The 18,624-nt window shown below is 39.4% G+C and overlaps 1 pseudogene; it reads right to left on the bottom strand.

The window, feature by feature from the left end:
* Positions 1-18,624, bottom strand: part of LOC130595272 (von Willebrand factor D and EGF domain-containing protein-like) — a 184,152-nt pseudogene that overhangs the window by 111,837 nt on the left and 53,691 nt on the right.

Genomic DNA, 18,624 nt, shown 5'->3' with positions numbered 1-18,624 from the left:
AAAAGATCAACTACAGCAACAGAGACCTTGAGGTGCATCAGCTCGTGGTTACTTGTGCACCAGCTGGGTTCTACACAAGGTCTCAAGTACTGGCGCCCTTCAAGAAGATAAGCCTATGAAAGCCAGAGGTAAGGCAACTCCTTTTGAAGCTGCAATACCTGAATCTCAGGCATTGCTGGGCATTGCAACATCTGCTCAAGATGGTGGGTTTTTTTAATGGCTGAGTACTCTGCTATCCAGTTCTCAGAAATGGAAGACTGGGTTATGTAGTAGGTTGTGATATGAACAGCTCCCAGTCATACTGGTGGGAGTGATGAAGTGTTATGTTTTTCCCATATCTCGCCTGCCAGGGCTGTTAATTCGTTGTTCACTCTTTGCCCATGAGAAGTCCAGAGGTGCAATTCAGTTAGTTCTACTACGAGTCACAGAGCAGGGAAGAAGAATGGCTGCTATATCCTTGTGCAGTCTTTCAGTGACAAAGCAGAACTTAGCTTTTAGGAACAGTTGTGAAATCAAATAAATGACTGAGAGGGTGAAGATAGAACTACATTTCCTGACAAAATTCTTCACCTGTGGCAATACATTATCTTGTATTTCAAAATGCCCCTCAACAACTCACAGAGACACTGCTTAGACACCCACCAGTGTCTGGCACACCAAACTATTCGAGTGATCGTCTTGAGGACTAAAAACTTCTTTGGACAGCATTTCTATCTGATGTCAACTGTACAATTTGTATCTACAGTGTGATATAAAGGAGTGTCTCAGAATTTTCCCATTCTCCCCATGGCCACAGACTTCCTAAGTAAAACCTTTGTACAAGCAAATCCATGTGGCATTTTCTGTTCTACTCTTTTCTTGCATGATTGTATGCAGGTCCTAAGTACAGGCAGTGTTACTTTGCTGAAGAAATCTGCTTTATCAGGTGTCTGAACTTCTCAGGATGTTTTGCTCACCATTTCTGTTCAATTTGCAGATAAATCAAAAGTATTTGAACAAGTCTGAAGGACTAAAGATTATGTGGATTTTTCCTTGATATATTTCAGGAACTGTGTTACATTAAGGCCTCTAATTAACCACAAAACAGCAACAGGGAAATGGGAAGGAGGGAAAGTAGTGTTTAAGTTTCCATAGATCAAGTTTTAACTGAGATAGATGGAATTTATTATTAAAATTGATTAATCCAATTTCACACTTGCTACATTTTCATATTTTAATGAACACTTTTGTAACAGCAAGAAAAAATGTGGGGATGTGAGTGCACTACACTGAATTAGCTGCAATTTCTGATATAAGAATCCTAAAATGCTTAAAAGAAGCCTGTGATGGAGAGGAAAGGATATAGTCCCATGCTAGACCTTTTACCTTTGAAGACAAAAATTCTTTTTGGTCCTGTTTAATCTCATTTTCTCATGAGCAAATCCAGAAAAATGAGGGCAATGAAATTATAGATTTCATTGGGGGTTTGTTTTTGGTTACTTAATATATACCTGCTTGGATGTGCCACTGCTCTGAGAAATTTAGTTGAGTCAAATCTGTGCTTTGGTTTATTCTTTCAAGCGGTGGGATTATGGCTCTCAAACCTCCCAGCCAAGGCCCTAAAACAATTTCACAGACATTAGGCTGGTAGCTACTCACCAGGCTACTTTGGCCAGGCTTTCTGATTGCTTCTTCTTATTTTTATTTTAGATGTGTTGTACAGGAATAAATGAAGAGATGGAGCAGCTGCATGTGTTGCCAGGGATGTCCTGGTGAATCCCGGCAGTCACAAATTGAACACAGCTCTATTGAGTTCTGTTCTCCTTTCTCATTACCAGTGGTACTGCCTTTCCTCTGCTTTTTCATAAATTGTTCTCTAAACCCTTGGTTTTCCCTCTCCTTCTTTCTTGAAAAGGTGTTAATTCCCTAATTTAGGTTCTCCCTCTCTCCTCTTCCAGCATACACAAGAATGCCTGATTACATTTATAATCCACTCGATAGTTTAACTGATGTACTAATAATCCAACCTAAATCTGTTAAAGCACAAGTCTATATAATATTTTTATTTTCTTGGTTTATAAAGAGGCTGTTTTGGTTTACTCTCCTGACAGCTGCCCCCAAATATTTATATGGTTCAGGTTTATCAGCATCTCATTTTCTTTGATACTAATCCACTTAAATTTGGCACGTTTTCCAACTTATTTTAGGACCCGACCTTCACATCATTGGGTGCGTAAGCCCCCCAGAGCAAATCCCTCCATCCGACTGGCTCAGCTCTGATGTGGCTCATGCGGTTCCCATCCTGAGCAAAGTCTGTCACGGCTGTCACTGTCAGCGCGGCAGCTGCACAGCTGCTTTCCGAGCATGGCACCCGCAGCAGATCCACCTGGCATGGTGAAAGGGCAATGTCTGGAGAGCCCAGTAACTGGCTACCTAAAATGAACACAAACACTGAGTCTGACAAGAGTTATTCAAACAGTTGCCTATTCCCTCTTTACCATCCAACACAAATGTTTTCTATTCCAGGACACACATGCCTTGAAACCAGATGGGGTTTGCATGAAGACAGTTGTGACTGACTGAATCTGGCATCCCTCTGCACATTTTTCTGTGATTTTTTTTTTTCTTTTCCCATGCAGTAGACATTTTACTAAAACTCAGTGGTGCTTTTCTTTCCACAGGTGCTCATATTTCTGGAATGACAATCTTATCTTTATGGGTCCATGCCCAGGGAATGAAGATGAGTAGTCCTCATGACAAAGAAAGAGATGAGCCTGTGTTTCTATGAAACATTAATCTTTCACTAGCTTTATTATAAGGAGTAATTTAATTTAAAATAAACAGAATTTTGATCTGGAAAGGTAGCGGTTCTTGAGTCAGATTTTAGTAAACTTTGGATCCATGACAGAAAGGCAAATGCAGCAGATTTGTATTTGTATTTTTGGCATAGTTAGGTATGGTGCTTTACTTTCCAATCTGTAAAATGATGGTAATTTTATTTCTATCTTTTGCAGAGGCATTGCGAGGGTAAATTCAGTACAAGAATGTGGAAAAGTAATAGGCTATGATGGTATTGGCTATGTAAGTATCTCTGATGGATAGGGATGTGATGGGTCATAAGAAATTAATATGGAAATGGCAATGGCATCCCAAGTCAATTATGCAGATCTGCTTCTGCATGTCTTATCTTTCCTAAAGGGAATTCTTCTAGTGGCAAGTCTGGTAATGTCCACTTCTTTTGGGCCTTGAACCTTCATCCTGAGGTCTCAGGTAAACGACAAGCCTGGATTTTTATTTCCATAGATGTGGTTTTTATTTATAAACACTGAATTATGATAGCATTGGGTTCTGAGCCATCTGTATTTTACAGTGTGTATGTGCTGCTCAGGAAGCCACCCAGCCCTTCATGAATCCTTTGTTGGGTAAAAAAATTAAATTGCGACCCTCCTGAAGATAGTCAGATTCTTGCTGCTGATTTCAGGAGTGCCAGCATTTTTGCTGAATATTTAGTTTTCTGTCGCAGACCATTAATTATCAGCTGATAAGAATAAAGTTCTAGAAATGGTGGTAATGTAATTGATCTGATATGAAAACAAGTGATTTTCATAACATCATAGAATAATTAGGGTTGGAAAGGACCTTAAGATCATCTAGTTCCAAACCCCCTGACATGGGCAGGGACACCTCACACTAAACCATGCCACCAAAGGCTCTGTCCACTCTGGCCTTGAACACTGCCAGGGATGGAGCATTCACAGCCTTCTTGGGCAACCAATTCCAGTGCCTCACCACCCTCACAGTAAAGAATTTCTTCCTTGAATCCAATCTAAACTTCCCCTGTTTAAGTTTTAACCTGTTATGTTTTATTCCTTATGAAAATAAAAATAAAATATAATTTAAGTTAACCCTGTAGAATTCTATAGGAACTGAACAAAAAAACCTACAAATGCTAATAATATAATCTCTCATATCAAGTCCTTAAAAAGGCTTTCTAGCATTTTATAGAAAAGTCCTGGCTCATTTTCAAGGTTCTTGATTCAATTAAATTGGAGGTTTCCATGAGGAATAGTTGTTGCCAGTACAGCCCTGTGAGTTATGCTCACAACCCAGGACAAAAGTTTAAAATCAAAGAAAATCATCTTGTCAAAATAGTAATGATAAACTTAACAGAAGCTGAACTCCAGTGGCTCTACTCTGCCTTGACATTCATTATGATATTGTCTGAACTTGGAGAGGTATTTCTGTGCTTGTAATTAGCTTTCTTATCACTTATTCCCTACATAATTAGCACAACAATGTTATTTTATGGATTCAGTCAGATGAGGAGCTTGTCAGTTAATTTATCCAGTATAAACAAATCTCAGCTAAAATAGATTTTTTCTTTAGTTTCTATCACTGTGGCCAACCTTGCTTTTTTCAGAAGCCCACAGTGTGCTTTCAGATAAAGTAACAGACCCTAAAGACAAGGCACAAAACAAACATGCAGTTATGCAAACACTAGCAGCAGATACTCAACCTTAAGTATATATAGGTATCTCAGTTAATTGTAAATGACCCAAGTGCCACCCAGGGAGACAGGCTCAGGGTGGAGCAATCAAGGGCTAGACCTGGTTATCGATTTCAGCTGCAGAAACAAGTTGATTTCCACTTCAGTAACAACTTCCTTCAAAGATTAACTAACTGGCTGAGTTGTGCCTCCATCCTGGCACCTCTGGGCACCAACACATCAAGCCCATTGACAGCTCAGAAACAAAGCTGCTTCCATAGGTCTTGCCTCCACTCTTTCTTCCAGTCAAATGCACAATGTGGGACTGGAGAAGACCCTGGCAAAGAGTCAGCCTTACTTTCAGTACGATCAATTGAACTTAGTCTCCCCAACTTGAGAACTCCTGGATTATGCATTCACTGCCAGAGAAAATGTGAGTTAAAAAAATTACTTTGAAAGTTTATGTGACTAATTCTTACTTGATCCTCATAAATGGTAGGTGTCTAAGCTGCTTGGAGTCCATGGGGACTGGAGATGTGTCTCCACCCCCCCCCCCCGCCCCCGCCTGTGCTTTCAGCTAGTCAATATCTAAGAAAATCTGTTCACATGAGCTCAGCAGATGTTTGCCTGATGGACCAGCAGAGACTCTAAGCCAAGAACAGTATGTAGAACGGAGCAGCACCGAGCCATGGATAAATGCAAAGTACTTCATGTATGAGAGCCAGCACAGCTGCTGGAACCATAAGGTGCTGTTCAGTTTAAGATCTCTGTGTTATGATACCATTTGAATTATTTTTTTCTTCTGTCTAAGGGCTTGACTGATGGTGGGAGAGGAAGGAGAAGGATTTAGAAAAGGAAAAATATCAGGAACTATCTAGGTTTTGCCAAACATTTTTTTGAGCTGGCTTTTTGTGTGTAGAGAAACTGTTGCTGTAATCCTGTCTCGAAATGTTTTTCTCATTGAGTCACCTATGAAAAAGAAATAAATATCTTTCTAGAAGAACAGTTTGGTGGTTTATTTACTGCAAATGAAAGTAAATATTTATATGTCCCCCTTGGTTAGGCACAATATTCCAGTAGATTAACCTGAGGAAAACATTTACTGATTAAAAGGGCAAGAATTTTCTAAGTGACATTATCAATGTTCTTAAGTAAAAAAAAAAAAAACCTTTAGAAAGAGGATAATATATAAGCATAAGAATGATGTTTTTCTTCTGTATTAAGTTAGACAAAAACTGTAAGCCAGCTAAAGAAAGAAAAAAGGCTTCAGTTCACATTTACTGAATAATAAATCTGCGAGTGAGCTTCTTATTGATAATTAATGAAATTATTCTACCTAAGATCACTGCTGCTACAAAAAATTAAAATGGAATTTTATACTCCTGGAATTTAAAATAAGTTCTCGCACTCACAGTTACTTCATCCATAAATTTCAATGGACTAAGGTTCAGGTTTCTGCTAGTCAGACTTTTTTTTTTTTTTCCCTAAAAATCCTGCATGTTATTATCATCTATTTTATTTTGCAATGAAATATATGACCTAGCTTGTTGATTTTATGGCTTCCATTACTTTTTTGTTATTTGCATCTTATAATTTCTATTAGAATTCATTGTAACATAAATGCAGGGAAAAGTAAGCACATTCATTCAATGCCGATATATAAAACTCTTACCCAAATCCTCAACACTTAGCTTCAGAGTAATTTTACAGGAGTTGCCATGCTGTGGACAGACAAAGGGTACAACACTCAGAATGGTCAAATCATGTTCTTTGCCATCCTCTGCAATTTGTAATGATTCTGGTAAAAACTGGAAATAAAAAAAATTTTAGATAATTTTGACAGATTAATTAGAAAATACTGATATTTATAAAATTGTGAGTGGTTTAAATCAATTATGAAAATATAGAATTGCTTGTGAAATAATAATCTTTGTAATAATCCTCATAATAATAATCTTCACAATAATGATATTTTACTTTATAAGGTGAAATTTTTAAAATACTTGGCAATTAAGAAAATGTTTGCAGTTGTCATACATATTGTCTAATTGCTTCTGTACTCTGCTCCAGGTGCAAAGTGAGTGCAATTTTTGCTCTATTCCTCTTCTTTGCTATGGCAGGAAGACGGATTTCTCTGTACATAATACATTACAGCTTCAGTGTCTCATGCGCTGGGGAGAGAGCTCAGGTTGTGCCATTTTTGTCTGTCTGTTCTCCTGAGACAAGAGCAGAAACAGCGCTTGGGGTTACTCAGAAATGGGAATTTCCATTCCCTGGGAAATTCTGACATTTCCAAGAAACTTGAAACTATTCTTCAAACATCGGACAGAAAGGGCTGCCAGATTTTTCAAACACCATTCATGGAGGCATGTATCTTAGATGCTCAGAAGATCTCAAAATCTCCTGGACTGCCAGAGTGACAATGTAATCCTTGAGTGGGATTAGACCTGGGTTTTGTACTCAGTGTGAATTTATCTTCAGCATTTTAAGTGCCTTCCCATAAAAATTCATTTTTATCTTCACTTTTGAGCTACAACAAATCATCTGTGTAGGTGTGCCTTCCCATAATACCATAATATAACATAAATATAACCACCAGAGTACTTTGGTGTATATTTACTAGAAGATACAGGTTCGCATATTCTTTATGGTACATTAGTGTCCACCTGCACACGGCGCTGATCGGTGTTTTTGGGTGTTTTACAAACAGACTGAAAGCCATTTTGTCTAAGTAAACATGAAAGCAGCACTGGTTATGATGGTCAGGGCTTAAGTTTCTGTCTCTTGTTTTTCAAAGCATGTCTGATAATGTAAAAATTCCCTAGGGATATGCCAAGTCAGTAAATCAAGGCTATTGGTGTTACTTTAATCCCGGCATAGAAACTTTTGCTCTCCTCAGGCAATGACAGCTGCTCAGCAGTATTCCTCATAAAAGCAGTGACAGTGCAAAAGACCTATGATAAATAAACAACATACGCTATACCTTTCCTTGAAGAAAATTCATATAATATAATTCATAAAATTCATATAACATATTTGAGAGGTTTAGGCTTTAACAATATTTTTGCATAATTCTGGAGATTTGGAAGAATTTTTGATGCAAAGAAACATGGTTTCTATCTTAACAGTTAATAACACTGAATGCTTGCAATGTGTTTTCTTCAGTTTTTCAAGCATCTTGGTTAGTGATATTAATTCATTTTAATTAGGGAGAAATACATTGTTCATGGACATTACTGTCAGGATAAGAACATTAGCTCTTGGGACTTCAGTCTGTCCAATGGATCAAATATCCTTTCTCTGTACTATATTTGTAAACATTTTTTTTCTAAATTTGAATTAGTTTGACAATCATCCAGTCACACTGTGTCAGCAATATAAGAAGCTGCTTTTCTTTGTTTTTCTTGCTGCATTCTAAAAGTTGATGCAGATGTGCCCACAGCATTTGTATTGTAAGAAAATAATATAGTAAAAATATTCCCTACCCAAAAAACTCCACCAAACACAATGTACCAGGACCATTTATGTTTTATTCCTAGCACAGTCAACGCAACCTTTATCTCTGCTGAGCCTGCACACCATCTGCTATCTTAATGTTTCATTGGTTTCAGAAAAAACAAGCTGCTAACATCATTTCTAGGATCATAAGATTAAACTACAGAAATTTTCCTTAAAGCAAATGACAACAGGCTCTGAAACTGTAGTTCAGAATTTTTTTGGGGGGGAGCTCGTCTCAGAAATGGAGTAACAGATTGTGATATACTAAATCAATTTCAAATAGTCAGATGACATATTTGTAACTACTGCCTTTTTTAAGCCTTGAGTAACCCATGAGGAGGAACTGGACCAATCTAATTCATTTTCCATTGTGATAAACTCATTTTGATGGATTTTCCCAGCATCACTCAGTCCATGCTGCTCTAAGCCTACCGGCTTAGGCATGACCCTCATGACCAGTAGCAGCAAAAGAGGCTCAAACCCCAGATATTCCCAAATCCATAGGGTCACATGGGCATGAGTTGAATAGCACTCTGGAATATTTCTTTTACCACCCTAAAAATCCCTCTTCATTACCATCAACTTGTGAGTTTCTTCCAAACAAAAGAATCATCTTTCCAAACTCATTTGTGCACAAGCGTGCCCCAGAAGCAACACAGCCTCATTTGTATGGCTATGGGGAAAATTAAGTGTCTTCTGTGCTGTTAAGGTGGATTATTTCCAGTCCAGCTCAGTCCCAGGGTTACTTACCTTTTGGTACATTGGCCATTTTCACCTTCAGAAAGTTTCTCACTTTTTTGCTGACAGCTCCAGCCAGTTAGGCCATGTGAAAATGGTTTTATTTCTTACATTAACTAGATGAAAGCCTTGTGGTTGTATTGGGTGTGTCTCACAGAGATAATTTACAGTTAGCCTCAGATACTTCATAGTTAGCCAGTTTGCCTCCAAAGGAGAACATGTCATTGTCCCCTCAAGGCAACAGTCCCGTTATCATTAGATATTTATTACCTTCAAGCATTCCCTAAAGGCTCCTGTTCAGCTTACAGAGTTTTCAAAACAGTTCTGCTGGAAAGGCAGGAGGCAAGCGTTGATCTTCCTCCTGCTGCTTCTCCTGCAGCTGCCACAGGGACAGCCTGCAAAATCAAGATCTGACAAGGCGGTGACAGCAGAGAAAGAGTTTAGACAACGTATACTCCCCCTATTTAAAAAAAAAAAAAACAACAAACCAAGCCCTGATCCCCTTGGAGAGCTCATTGAGAAAATTGAATGCACCTGCATTGCAGATGCTATATTTACACTTGCCAGACTGTTTGCACTTTTGGCTTTAATGCTTTTCACCAAAAATATTCACACAGAGACTTCCCTCTGAGCACACCACATGGAGTGTTCCTGCCAAGGAGGGAGCTGTTGTGTGAGGCAGCAGGGTCGCATAAAAGGATGCCTGGCATCGACGGAGGCATCTCCCAGTGATCTTCACCAAAGTGACATCCTGGGAAATGTCATGACCTAGCCTCATTCCCTGCGAGCATTGTATTTTCTCACATACATATTTTAGAGGTATAATTTATTGATAAAGCATGGAAAACTAAAATAAAAAATTACTCTATGATGACACACTGAGGCATTCTTAGACTATCAATCAGTCCATTCCAGTTCTATCTTCAGTGCTTTTGGAGATGAGCACAAACTCTGCAAATTCTAAATGTACAGACAGTCATCATGAGTTAAGTTTTATTTCTGTCTTTTATACTATTCCTCCTCTTTAGTGACTTTATGTTGTTAGGTGCGCACTTCACAATCAGCAGATATGTTCAATGGCGACTGAGCTACAAGTTGATAGTTTGTCACATAGTTATTATGACAGTCACTCTGAGGAGGTGTTTTTTTGCCTTCAGCTGAATACTAACTCTTTTCTCCAGTTCAGTAATCAACCTTTTCTTTCTCTACTGCCCCCACCCCCATCTGCCCCCACCCCCATCTCAGGATGCATCATTTTTAAAGCAAAGAGATGAAAGCAACACTGACAGCAGTGTGCTGATAGCCGTGACAGGTTAGGCAGTATTTTTCCACAAACTCATCATATCTGTTAAAAAAATCAAATTATATTTTTTCATCATCCCTTTTAAAGGGACAGAAATGTAAAGATACCCTCAGAAATGATGACCAGACTGCTTCCAGGCACAAGCTGCTCCCTTTCCCCTGTGTGCTGGCAGATCTTTGTATAGGGCAGAAAACTACTAAGCACAAAATTCTCATCAGAAAAGCCCCTGGAAGCTAAGAAGTTTCTCCTTCCCTGTGTGTTGGAGCAGATTTCTACTCTTACATAGACTCAGTCAGATTCTTTCCTATTTTCCGATGAACCCTGTGAGTAGTGTATTTAGCTGAAAACAGAATTCAGTTATTAATTTGGGGAAGATCAAGTAGCTCTGGGAAACAGATTGGGAAAGTATTATAATCCTAGGACCTTTCACCATCTCTGACAAATTCCCCCATAACAATTTGCATATCAAAATGTTTTGTTTCTTTTTTTCCCCCACAGTTCTCGGAATCCAAAGCTCCCCAAGGTCAGTTGTTTGTGCTCATTTTGAGAATAAACCCACCTCCAGTTTCACCGTTTTCTGTGTCCCTAATTACTTCTGAATGTACCATGGGGAACATAGGCTGGGATGCGGTAGGGGACACTTGCCAGTGCATCCAGCATGGCCATGCCTCCAGTTTTACCAGCTTCTCCCAGCCGTGCTCAGATAATGGGTTGTGTTCCCAAAGGCAAAAGAGGAGATGATTGGTGCTTAAAACCCATCCCTGTTCATCACTCAGGTACCTGAAGGCTCCTGGGTTTGCCAGGGAATTCTGAGAGCTTTCAGAAAGGCCAGCTTCAGCCACATGCTTCTCAAAGCACTGGCAGACATGGTGCCACCACCCATCTCAACACTGTCCCAGGAGCAAAAGCACTTCTCCCCAAAACAGAGAGAGCTGGCAGATGGGAGTACTGGGTTTGGGTCTGCCATGAAGGCTGCTTGTATGTTTTACCTAAACAGTCACCAGAGAAAATAAGCAAATGCATGTGCAGGTTCCCACCTGCAGTCACTGCTTCCTCTCCTAGTGCAGCCTATGCCCTGCAGGTGGGATGCTTCCTTGGGAAGGGTAGGACATGCATGCAGCTCACAGCTGGGAGGACCAGCTACCCATTTCCCATCTGTCCAGAAAGATCCTGAGGTGTATTGTAGTGCAGAGGCCTCACAGTGACAACAGCAATGGTTTAAAGTTGAAATATGTACTTTTACTGTTACTGATCTTTCAGAGACTGTGTATAGCCAGGTACATCTCAGTAGGAGTTTAAGGTCTGGATTAAAAAGTAGATGGAAGCACTTTCCTGACCTGAACATCCAGTCTCCTGAGAGGTGTGGGAATTCAGGGATGCTGGTGTCAGTCAGTAACTTATGTTGTCCACCTCTGGGCAACTCCCTTCTCAATATAAGGTAGCATGTAGGGAGGCCCAGTTCTTCCCTTCACTGGGTAGGGAAGTCTGCATGCTCCTCGTAAGGTGCAGATGCCTAAGGTGTGGGTGATTAACTCTCATAACTCCAGGATTGGATCTACCCTTCTGGCTACTTTACCTATGTCAAAAGGCAGACAGGGGCTGCAAGGGCAAGAGTCACTCAGCCACACTCATGGCTTGCAGGTGAAGGGCTGGTCAGGGAATCAATCACACCAGGTGAAAGTGTGTCTCACGATGGCTGTCAGAGCTTCCAGGCTGCCCTTGTCAACTCTATTAAACACTAATAGGCTGAGGTTAGAAAAGCCTTGAAGAACTGCTTTGCTGGGAGCTTGGGAGTATGTGCAGGAGGGAGCTGTGGTTGCAGCCTTGATGAAAAGAGAAAAGGATGAGCAGAGCTGAAGGACAGCATTTCTAGAGAATCCGGGGCAGGGGGGGAATCTCATTAGCTTGAAGAAATTATCTGATTGTAGGTATTTGTAGGAAGGAGTGGGAACAAAGTCTGTGGAAAGTCTTTCCAGAAGGGTTAGCAGAAAGGGGAAAGCAGGGAGAATCTGAGTTAATTAATCAACTAAACCTCAAATCTTTTGAACAGAGATCATACCCTGTGGTGGGCTGTTGGCTGAAGAAGGGAGGGAGCTGGTGCAGCAGTGTGACCTGTCTCTCAGGGAAGTCCAGTTCTAGTCACTTTGCTGCTCAGTATATTTAAAGAAGGCAGTTCTTTCCAGTTACCAAATGGCCAAACAGTATGTGGAGGCTGACTGCAGGTCACTCATCTACTAAGGAAAAAAAATATCCTAGGGTGGTAAGAAGGTGTCTTAGGAGCTGCAGAGTTTTGCTTATCATCTCTGATCCTTTCTGCTTCAAAAATCTCCGTTTGAGTTCACCTAGAGCTCTGTTTCTGTGGGGATGCTCCTCATTTTCTATCTGAAGGTTGAGAAAGAAATTGTAAACTGAAGTGTGAGCTACAAATAGGCAGGTCTTCCTATTTCTGTTTGATTTTAAGTCTGGTGGAAAAATTTACTCCTCATCCCTTGTGAGTGAAAATTAGTTATTTTTTATATTGAGGTACTAATTTACAGTCTTCTTGGCTAGGGCATGTTCTTCTGATGTTGCAGAGTGCTCGGCAAAGCAGCAGCTTCTAGCATTCAGCTCAGAAAGGCCAGTTTTACTTAAACATTTCTATTTTACAATTCTCATCATAGTTTATGTGCGGTGACAATTGCTCCTCACTGTATGAACTTCTGGATTGCTGTGCTGAGCAAAATCTGCACGATTTTCTTCTAAACACCTTTCTTTCTTAGCATAACTCATTACTCACAGTGTGCCACTATAATTTATAGATGGCTGCGCTTCGAGGAATGAAATGACCTCTGTCACTGTCACATAAATAAAGCTTAGGAATGCCAGGATTTTCATATCAGATGGAGTAAGCTTCTTTCAGTGTTTATATAGAAATAGTGGCATGTTATAGATTTATTTAAGGCTGCAATAGTTTTGTGAACATTATGCTGCCAACATTACTGTTTGAAATAACGAAATTGGAGCCCAAAGATGGGGAAGAAAAGCACACATGATGGCTATTAAAAAATAACTGGCTGTTTCGTCAATACAAGTTCAGAAATGTTGGCTGGTAAATCTCAGCTCTAAGGTTTGACTGTGTATTAAAATACATCAATAGATATTCTATTATGTGACTAACCTATTATCTGGAGACTTTTTGACAGATAAAAAATAGTGTAGATATCATTCACCTAAAAGCTGATTAAAAAAAAACTTGCTTTACTCTAGGACTTTCCTTATCAATAAATGGACAGAGAAGATGCTGATTTCAGGGTATGAAAGCATTGAGACCAAATTCAGGCTACGTGAAGGCTCACGAAGAGTAGGTTAAAAAAAGTAAGCAGTTTTCAGCATGCTGCAGATTCTGCATCCTGGGGGACAAATTCTGCTCTGAATGCAACCCATGCACCCTGGCAGTGTGAGCCATGAGGACATTACCATTGGGCTGTGTATGGGGAAGGGGAAAGAGTACTGGCAAGTGCCCCCAGTTCGTTCTCTCCTCTCTCATATGGCTTTTATCAGTGGCCTCCTTTTCCCTGCCTGAGGAAAAAATCCTTCCATCTCCATCTTTAATGGGCAGGTGGAAGTTACAAACTGCCCCTGTGCAGTGGAGTTTGGTCCCTGGGGTTTGACTCCCTTTAGTGGCATCACCTTTCCTTGGCTGTAGACATGCCAACGCTTACAAAGTCGCTTCAGATTTACACCACTGGAGGTGAAAGGAGAGTCTACCTCTGTGACTCTTGTTAGCACCCAGAGTGGGATGGCAAACATGGTGAAATGCTTTTTTAAATCTTTATTATGTAAAACTGAATTCTCAGTTACAGCTGAGGCTTCATTGCTTGGTTTTCACCAGTGATGATTTATGCATAATTATAATTAATCAAATAGGCCATGAAGACCTTTCAAAAAAAACCTAGCAAGGAGAAGAACATTTTAGTCTCACTAAGCCCACTAAATTAAACATGTAGTTTCAGCAGAGGACAAAGAAGGGCTTACTGAAAACTTAACATAATAAAAATGATTTTATAAAGATTTGGTGTTGCTACTAGTTAACAGAAATGTATTTTCTCTGAATCCCTCAGGATTGTTAAAACTTGAAATGATTGCAAGTGAAATTATTTTGATGAAAATACCTCTTACAAACTTGTCTTTAGCTGGCAGAATTGTCTGCTTGATGTTATAGCATGTGAGGGAAGCATCAGTCAGACTTTGAATTCAGGAGGCATAATTATGAGGAGAAGTGAGAAAAAAAAACAAACAATCTTACTGTGCTACTGTTATAAATGACTTATCCTTTCAAAGACTGGAAAAAGCTTATTCACATTTCTTAAATATCTCAAAGAAGAGTTGCAAAATGCCAAGACTACTTCCAACCTACTTTTAACACAAGGCCATTTTCCCTGTTTATTCTTTCAGTTTGTTGTAGCATCACTAATGGCTCTCTGGCTGTAAAAGTTATGAACCTAATTTAACTTTAAAAGCCTTGTTTCTGTACCATGAAAAGCCACGATTTCATACAGAAGTCATTTTTTTTTCAAATTTTGAATTGGCTTCTGTTTTGTTGTTGTTGTTGAAACTAGATCTGTGCTGCTATGTAAGCCATCAAATATACTTCTTAGAGATTGTTTTGTAATGGACTTGATATCTTTCAGTATGCTATTGAACCAAGAATTTGGAATCAGAGAGGTAGAACACCATGAAAGAGACCATAAAATAAACCTCCCTCTATTTTAAAATGTACTGTCCTTCTTTTCCATGAAAAGATGTTATTGTGTCTCTGGTCCATGAGTATGAAAATTACAGAGTGTATATAGTTGAGCCTGCCTGTACTGCAAATTCTCGCTGCTGCAAGGTATAAAAAGTACTAAGCAAAAATTGTCCCAGGCACATGTATCTACTACTTATACCAACTTCATGGCATTCAAGCTGTAATGTAAGTGCAAGTATTCAAATTGCCTTTAGAAAATAGTAAAATGAATAGCTTCAGTGAACTCACTGCAATTCAAAGAAATGTTACGGATCCTGAATCTGGCAAAAGCTGTTTAGCAGTCTTGTTACAAAAGGGTTTCAGTATTTTTTTCTGCAGGAATTGTAATATAATGAGTGAAGAGCAGCACTAATAAAAACAAAAAAAAAGGTTTAAGTAAAGGATTTGATCCCCTTGAGTGTTTGACTTTTTTTTTGCTGAAGGCGAGGTTGCATTACCGCGTCTCCCAATCTGAGCTTTATGCCGTTCATCTCTATATAGGAAAACGACTGCAGAGTGGTGTCATGCTGAATTTGCTGGTTTTTGCCAGAGGTGGACAGGCGTGATCAGACCACCACGTACTGCAGCAATGGCTTTGAGGAGGGGTGGCTGAAAGTGCACTTCAGGTAGACATGACCTTGCGCAAGCTCAGGACTTATCACGGGCTGCAAAGCCAGGCTTGTGAGTTTGACTGGAAGAAGGAAACAAAGACAGAATGCAGCACAAAATGTTATTTTAATATTACAATCATTCACTCAGCAAGAAGATTTCTATATAACTAAACATGGGAGAAATTCTATGTATATATTCTTGTGATTTGATTATTAACCATGTAAGAAAGCAAATATATTTCATAAAAATACAAAAATTGCTAATTGTGTGCTGACTTCCTATTGCTATAATATTGTGCTGTTGGTTTTGTTTTTATTTTGAAGTAAGATAAATGTTATTGAAATGAAGCACTCAGATTAATACAAATTAATTACTCTGGCAAAGGCCGTCATCTTTGCATTCCCCTGAAGCACAACCCTTTCATCCAAGTTTTGCAATAAGTACAGAAGAGATATGAGAAATCATTATGTTGCAGAGGCAAATCGACTTGCAGAGAGCACACAGCCCACATTGCCATGCTGTGAAGATCCTTTCCAGGCTGTTCTCAGTCTGCTCAATATAGTCTCCCTCCGCCCAGAATAATGCCATTGCTCTAAAAATAAAGCCTGCTTTCTATACTCTTCAACAAGTTATGAAGTCTGAAACTTTTCTTCCTGTTAAACTCGCCTAGAAAGTAGAAAAAAAGGTGTGTAATACTTTAGGGTGATGTTCTTTCATCTCTAGAGACCTGGACTCAAATGGAACATGAAGCTGGTTCAGATGCTTTGAAAGGATAAATTAAGTAAGTTTTTGGAGGAGTGTAGGTGATATTGTAGCCCAAGAGAATAGGGTATGAGGCTGTTCTAACAGAATGAAGAACCAACATACTAACATTTGTCTAGGGCAAATAACAAGAGGTAAGAGAAAGAAACAAGTTACTTAAGATATGAATAAGGGTCAGTTGTTTACACCCTTTTCTCTTTTGTTTCTAAGGGAAGCTGCCTCAAATTGTGGCTCACATCATGACTTTCTGCAGGAAATTATTCCAGAAGGACAAAGTTGATCAGCTTATGGGAAGATGTGAGCAGAATTGAAAGCATGTATGCTGCTTTCCCCAGGCATCTCCTTTCTGCCAAGCTATGAAGCTTTCAGTTCAGGAATGTTGACCAGTGTCCTGCTCTCGAGCTTCCAGTGGTGAGGCTGGAGGATTGACATTGGCAAAAAGCTGTGACAATGACAGCTGGACCCAGCTCTGAGGCCGTGTAGAGGCTCCTGTGTTGCAATGTTAACAGCTGAATTTAAGACAGTGACTTAACAACCCTCAGTAAAAAACATCAGTGTTTGGTGTTTTCCATCAAATACTTGATGCTGCAGAAACAACCTAAAGATAGGAAGTTAAAGGCTCAGGAGAGCTGGACCTCACTGAAATGACTAGAAAAAAGGTGAAAGCTTTAACAGGAGTGGTAAGAAAAAGGCAGAAAGTCACTGTTTTGTGATAGATAGGAAGTGATAAACTTTTTGTTATGAAAAAGGCAGGCAAATTTACATTACTAAACAAGCATGGATCAACAGAAAGGACAAAACTAGCCACCCAGGTGTTGGTAAAAACATTCTTCAAACAAGAGTATTGGAAATCTTATAGTTAAAAAAAAAAAGCCAAGCTTAGACTAGAATATGACTGTGTTCAGTTAGAAAGTCATTTTTGAGCATCATGGAAATTAAAGAGCAGTTCCATTTATTATAATGGATTTTTTTTTAATTTCAAATAGTGAATTAATCTCATTTACCTTGAGCATTTTTTCTCCCTATTCATCATGTGGGAATGTTAAAATATTGATAAAGATAAGAAAATTAATATATCTCTGTTTAAAATTTATTTAAGCTCCAATTTTTCCCAATTGAAAGATGATAACCCTGGTTTCTCAGTGAGTCATATCTGTCCAAAAATCCTGAAAGGAAAGTATAAAGCTACTTTTTACCTTTTGAGAAAGAACTGTCATTTCTGACTAAATCTATATGCCCCTGAACATGCTCCGAAGTTCAGAAGGTTTTACTGAGTGAGCAAGTGCTTTCTGCTATTCCTTTGTTTCCTAGCTACCAAACAGAGGTTATATCTCTTGTAGCAGGCTGAAAATTATTTCTGATAAGAGCAATTACATAAATGTCATGAAAAAGATGTTATCTGTTGGTCGTTGTGTTGAGTTTTTTTCCTTCCAGAGTTTCAGAATTATCTTTTTGGGGGGGATACTTGATTAGTGAAGATAAGAACAGACCTTCAATACAGTATCCTGGATACAGTGCCTCAATAAAAATGAGATGCTTCTGCCCACTACCTACACAACTTTGAGCCAAAGTGGAGACAAAGACAGTAGGAAGGGTTACATGTGAACTGTAACCAAGCAAAGAACACTACAGTAATACACACCAGATTACATTTTGCACTTGTAATAATAGCTATTCTTCAGAAACACCTTGGGCTGCCGCTGATTTATTTTCTACACGGTCTGTGTCTTACCAGGAGTGATGCTTGACTTGCAAGGTCACTGAGATGTACAATGCATTACAGGACCTTTGAACACACAGTCAGAGAGGCATATGCAATCTACTGATCCTCACCTTCTGCGCAGTAGCCCATGCATCCTTGAGTAGGCTGCAGGAAATACACAAAGAATTCACCACAGTTCCTGATGGCAATGGGTATCTGAAACAAGCAGCAACCTTTGGTGCCCCCAAAGAAGGCCTGCCAGGTAACACAGGCCATCAGCCTCTTGCTTTCACCAGGAGCTGGTAGGGATTCAGACTTCAATGGCAGCCACACCGGAGCTTGTGTCCCACATTTATTCATCTAAGGATGCACACAAAAGAAAACGTTTACAGCAAATGAGGTAAGACTCCATGGAGAATCACTAAAACTCAAGAATTTGACTGTGGTGGACTTGAAGAGTCAGCGGAAAAGCTGTGTAAGTGGGGATGAAAATGTCTTATTCATTTTAGAGAGATGACTTTATACAGATAAAATTCTCTTAAGAACACAATAACTGGATTCCAAAGTATTTTCCTCTATTTTTGGTTGGTTTGTATGAAAAAGATGAAAGCATATGCACAGGCTACATCCTTCTCTGAAAATTACACTTCAGCAGGCTATGCCTCATCTATGACAGAAGAAAGCAAGGGCTGCCGGAGCACGAGGGGCAAGAAGTTGTTAGGACCATCACAAAGCAGGACTCTCTGATACTCAGAGCATCACATACCAGCACCTTCCTC

The sequence above is a fragment of the Pezoporus wallicus genome, unplaced genomic scaffold (assembly GCF_028554395.1).
Source record: "Pezoporus wallicus isolate ANWC-B61680 ecotype Strahan unplaced genomic scaffold, APGP_CSIRO_Pwel_v1 contig_865, whole genome shotgun sequence".
Taxonomy (NCBI): domain Eukaryota; kingdom Metazoa; phylum Chordata; class Aves; order Psittaciformes; family Psittacidae; genus Pezoporus; species Pezoporus wallicus.
Note: the sequence above shows the minus strand (reverse complement) of the source record. Positions and strands in the feature narration are given on the sequence as shown.